The sequence below is a fragment of the Equus caballus genome, chromosome 6 (genome assembly GCF_041296265.1).
Source record: "Equus caballus isolate H_3958 breed thoroughbred chromosome 6, TB-T2T, whole genome shotgun sequence".
In the NCBI taxonomy this organism is placed as follows: domain Eukaryota; kingdom Metazoa; phylum Chordata; class Mammalia; order Perissodactyla; family Equidae; genus Equus; species Equus caballus.
The window spans coordinates 7470197-7476196 of NC_091689.1; positions in this window are offsets into that span (position 1 = coordinate 7470197).

The following is a 6000-nucleotide window of genomic DNA, read 5'->3' on the forward strand; positions in this document are numbered from 1 at the left end:
GGAGAAGCTAAGGAACTTGCCCAAGGTCAAAATTTGCATTCTTCACGCATAACCCTCCCACCAAAGGGCTGATAGCACTTCCACCACACTGAGATGTCCTCGGTGTTATGGAAAGAATGCAGGAATATGAGCCACAAGACCTGTTCCTAATGCAGGCTCTGACACTCAGCAGTGCATGACCTTGGCCAAGGGGCTTAACTTTTCTGAACGAGGTCTGCTGTCAAGGTGTTAGGAGCCTGCCAGTTACGTGGCTCCCTTCGGAGGAAAATGGTTTCATGCAGTCACTTCCTGCAAAAACTGCTGTAGCTTAGGCTTCAAGTGTAGAGCACAATCAACCCTGCCACCCCCTCACGACTTTTCTGGCCAGGGAGAGGAGAGCAGTCAAAGGCAACCACGGATTACCCAAGCGTGGGAAAGACTAATGACCTCAGAGATGGAACAGTATGAAATCTACCCAGTATGAACACAGGTACCCACAGCTCTCTTTCGAGACACTTAAGCACTTGGCATAGTGAACTCGCTTGGCTTCTCCTTCCTAGGAGACTCCAGTTTGGTTCAAGTGTCCACCCTTCCCCATTTTATCCTGTGTGCCTTCAGATGTGGGTTCTGAATACACTGACCCAATCATGGCAGTCTCATCTCCCTGATCAATGTTTGATGCAGGAACCCAGGTTTAAGCCAATCAGCACATGGCATTCCCCTAACAACTGTCATTTGTCCAGAAATGGGCACGTGACTTAAGTTGACCAATCAAGTGGAAGGGAAGGACTTTTATTCCATGCTGGGAAAGAATTTTTATTCCACGCTTTCGCTATCTGCCTGTATGTGAATCAAGCTTATGGCCCCAGCTGCCGTGGCAGCCATCTTGAAACCATGAGGGAAGACGGCCTGAGCCAAGGTCAATCCTTAGAGAAAGAAAAGAGCTGAGCAAATCACAGAGAAACGGATACAGATGAGCATATCTCCCCCAGGGTCCATTCTACCTCTAGACACTCTCTATGTGAGATTTTAAACGTCTCTATCACTTAAACAAGTGTGAGACTCTCTCTGTTTCTGGCAGTTGGAAACATCCTAACCATTGGACAAGGTCAATTAAAATACATGTAGAAGAAGGCAAGTCCCTGGAAATCAGGATATACCCTAAATGAGCTTGAGACATTGCTCTAATACCACATCTCATAGTCCTGGAAGTACAGGGTGCCAGCGCTCCCAAGGGTCCCAAGGGTCCCAAGGGTCCAGTCTCCATGCTACTGGAGAGACTGCCTTCCACACTGCTCCGCATTCCTTTGGATCTCAGAAATGAACCCCAGGAACTGAAACCTAACCTAGTGTGTCTCTTCCTATAACCTTTGAGGAGCTGGGCCAACATAGTCTCTCGTTATCAGTTTCCATCTATAAAACAAGGTTGATGATACTTGTCCAGCTGACCTTCATAGTCCATCTATTGAGTTCATTGCCATTTCCAAAACCTCGTCCATTTCTCTTCTACTCATCCTCTCTCTGTGCCCCCGACCCTCTGAACCAAGAGCAGGGTCAGGTTTGGAGGGACGGGGCGGGATAACAAGTGGTGGCGGTGGAGCCACCACCTACACGGGTATGGTTTTGCGTTGTGGATGATCAGAGCCTCTGAGACACAAGAAAATTCATTAAGAGAGAAATACGCCACCCTTCTGTCCCCAGCCCACTGCCTGGCAACACCTTGCAGAATGGGCCGAGGACGCCAATCCTTACTGTGTGCCCTCTGCCAGTCCTTTTGGCCGTTGGAACTCCATGCATTCCATTCCAGGGCCCAAGATGGTACTGGAATGCAGCAAGTCATTTCTATTTCTTCCCTGAGATCTTCTGCCAGGTACAGACTCTGACGGTTTCTGAGAATGGGACCCTCCTGAGTGGGAGGGTCACATCACACAGCACTGTATGGGACTCCTGCTTTCCTCCCCCGTCACTAAACATTTCAGCCCTGGGCCCATGGGTAACAGTGAGCACAGAAAGCAACCTTGTAGGGAATAAGAGATCCAAGAGAATCCCAGGACGGAGTCTGAGCAGCTCCTACAATCCTCTTCATCAAGGAAGCATGAGGCAGTCGCTTTTCTTTGACCCCCGAGAATCCGTCCCCAAAGTATTTTTCCACTCCTCTGGGACAAGAGATAAAAGCAGTCAGATGCTTATCTGAAAAACAAGGAGACTGGAATGGACAATTTTCTAAGTCACTTCAGACCACATATTCTTGGTTATAACATCTCCTAGAAAGGAATCATGAGGCTCTTGGAGTTTAAGATGTGAGCCATGTAGCTTCTCTCTGGCCTCAGTGTCCTCAGCGGTTCCATGGAGCTTACCTGTTGCCCAGGGTCTACCCAGATTCAGAGATAAGATGAGTGAATGTGGGAAATGGACCATAATCACTCATGTCTGAATAGCATGGAAACATTTCCCAGTGCCTCTTTCTGTCTGTCTGTCTGTCTGTCTCTCTCTCTCTCTCTCTCTCAGTCTCTCTCCCTCTCTCTCTCTCTCCCTCTCTCTCTCTGCCTCCAGGGAGCATGGAAAGTGATCTCTCCTCTATGTTTTATCTCCATTCTTAGGGACTCATGGAGCTCTTTCCATAGGTCTCCCCAGCTGGAAAAGACAACCCAGCCCCTCCTGCAAGGAGCCGTCTCCACCATGCTCTGGGGTCGTGTCTTTCACACGCTTTTCCTTCCCTCGGGTCTCCCGTCCCTGGAGCAGCTGTGAGGGTAGTAAGACCAGACCCGGAAGTTCAGCTGCGGGGTCACAGCAGGCCCTGCACACACACCCTGGCCTGTGTGGGCTCCCGGGCAGGCCCTCCTGTCCCGGTCTGGGGTCGGGGTGCACCCCGGCCTGCTGCACCTGGCTGCTGCTCTGCCTTGGGATGCATGGGCAGGAGGGGGCGATGGGCCATGGGGCTGGGGAAACGCCTGCTCCTCTTCCCATTCCGTGCCTTTCTCTCTTTTCAGCTTAGCAGACTAAAGTTCAAGTCAGGGTCAGGGAAAGGGGGTTGCTAATGGGGTTCAGATTTCAGACACAGAAGGAGTGGGGAGGCAATTTCAAGGCATCATTTGGGACATGTGCTCATTCTCCCAGCCAGCACGTGCTGAGTGCCCACTACGAGCCAGGTTCTGTGTCGAGGGCCAGAGGCTGCCAGGATGTGCCCTGCAAAGCCCAGAGCGAGGGGACAGACATCCTAACAGTGACAAAACTGCCAACAGTGGCACCTGGTAAATGCAACGGGCCGTGAGAGCTCTGAGAGAGGTGACAAAAGCTCTGAAAGCTTTCAGGGGTATGTGCCATCCAAAGGCAGAATAACTGGGAAGGAACACTCTCTCCCAGTGGGAAGCAGAACCAGCTTACGTATCAGACACGATTTCTCAGACGATCCTCTGCCTTGCCCGGACGAGGGTCAAGCTTCACGTCTCATCTCTGTGAGCAGAGTCTCAGGAGCTGTGCAGGACACGTGGCCTGTGCCCCCCAACATGGCAGCCCCACCTGATGTAGGGGTGCCTGGGGCGAGAATTTTTTCCATTCTTTTATTCAGTCAGTCAATAAACAAACATTGATTGGATGCCTACTGTGTACCAGCTTGGCAATTGCACATTTTAGTTATTTGATAGTGGCCCCACAAGACTGCAGTTTCCTAAGGACGAGAGATCAGGCCTGACTTGCTCATTCCCATATCCCTAACCCCAGCCCAGCGCTCAGCACACACAGGTTCTCAGCAAACCTTTGTTGAATGAAGGAAAGAAATGATACGACAGCCATGGAGACTTACAGCTGTGCTAGGAAAACTGTGATTGTAGGTAGAGCTTAGCTCTGATTGTCTTCTACTTTCCCTAACCATACAACAACCAAACCAGGGGCTGGCCCGGTGGCGCAGTGGTTAAGTGCGCACGTTCCGCTTCTCGGCGGCCCGGGGTTCACTGGTTCGGATCCCAGGTGCGGACATGGCACCACTTGGCAAAAGTCATGCTGTGGTAGGCGTCCCACATATAAAGTAGAGGAAGATGGGCATGGGTGTTAGCTCAGGGCTAGTCTTCCTCAGCAAAAGGAGGAGGATTGGCAGTACTTAGCTCAGGGCTAATCTTCCTCAAAAAAAAAAAGGAAACAACCAAACCAGAATCCAGAGACATGGTGGACATGGATAGAGAAAATGGGATAGAACATTTTTAATTGGAAAGTTTCTAAGGAAAAAAAAAAACTAAGATGAACACAGTACATACCTAACCACCCTCTTTCTTCCTCGCTTCCTCTCCTACTTCTATGCCTGGTCTAGCCTAGGACCCATTTTCACAAATCTTTGGCAAATTATAAGAAGCTTGGTGACGCATATCCAGGTAAGGACTTACGGGATAATCTCCTAAGGGGTGTTTGCATCCCAGTGGGAGGCTCTGAAATTTCACAGGTCAGCCGACCTTCAGTGGAGATCGATGAAGTTACCATACCAGGGGCCAGGAAATCAAAGATCAATAAGGCATCTTTCCAAGGATAAAATAAACGACACAAAAATACAAAGCCGAATGTTATAAATCTAAGAAACTTACAGAGGAACATTGGGAATTTAAAAGAGGGAAGGTTGGGAGAAACCAGGAAGTTCTCATGGGGCGAGTGGCATTGAGATCTGTCTCGCTGTCACTCGTGTAGGCATAGACGGGGCGGGGCAAGGCCATCCAAGTGGACGAAAGCACATGAACTAAGATGCAAAACTGCAGGAGAGTTTTTGTCTTTCTGCTGCTGCTCAGTATACACGTAAGGGACCCGCACAAAAATATCACAATAACAACTGTAGCTAATATTCACTGAGCTCATTTAATCCTCACAACCAAGTAAATAGATAATATTACGTCTCCCATTTTACAGATGGAAGAAACTAAGGCATGGAGTTCAATAACCTCCCCAAGCTTGCATCTCTTTTAAGCGATGAGGCTAGGATCATCTGAACTGCCGTATCATCTTGCACATTATTGTTTTAGGCTGTGTTTCTTAAACTATGTTCTGGGGAATACTGCTCTTATGAAATGCCAGCTCCCTCGCTCACCCCCCAAAAAATTCTGTACCAGTCAAATAAGTTTAGGAAACCCTCTACTCTATACCGTACACCCTCTGGGAGAATTTCCGTGCACAATTATATATTAAAAGTTCTGATAACTCCTACTGTAAAGAAACATACTTAACTTGGTCTCACCTAGTGTTTTCCCAATGCTTTTAACCAGAAAACTGCATTCCTGTAACACTTATTGACAACCTAAGGGTAGTGCTGTGTAGAAAATTCGAGAAATACTGCCTTCCGCCATTTTTCTCTAACTCTCTTCCTTGTTGTCGGTGTCATTCCGAGGAGGACTAATAATAGCTTCTATTCATTAACCTCTAGGGTTTTTCCAAGTGCTTTAACAATATCATCTCATAATATTTGAAACCTTCAAACTGTCTTTGAAATTTCTTCTTTTTCCTTTTTTCAAGCAGAATCCCAAGCGATTCCAGTCGTGGAGGTCTATCTCAGAAAGTTAACACCCATGTCTATCTTTTTTCCAGATCAGAAAGGTGAAATATTCTACTACTTAAAAAAAGAGAGCGAAATCCTTTTCTCCTAACAGATTTTATCAGTTTCTAGGAATTACTTAAAATGTGTTTATAACAGTGAATGTCAAAGATTAACGCTTCTCAGCTCCCTTAAGAGGTCCCCTCCCAGACATTTATTCTGATACAAACTACTTTCTGTTAAGGCTTACTTTACAAGGAACACTATTAATGTAAAGTAAAACATTTTAAAAGAAAATGAGAGATTTTTTTTTCAGTAGAGCATTTTAACAGTTAAATGACTGCCCCTGCCAGCAGTACTTGCATTCAAAGCAGAGTTTTGTTTGACTCAAAGGAATGACTGTAATGTTGGATTTCGGGCTTCCAGGGGAATATTTGGGAAGGTGAAGGGTGTTATTTTGAGCCCTCAGATCGTCTCACACAGGCACTTGCCATCTCTATCTATCAGGTTTGTTC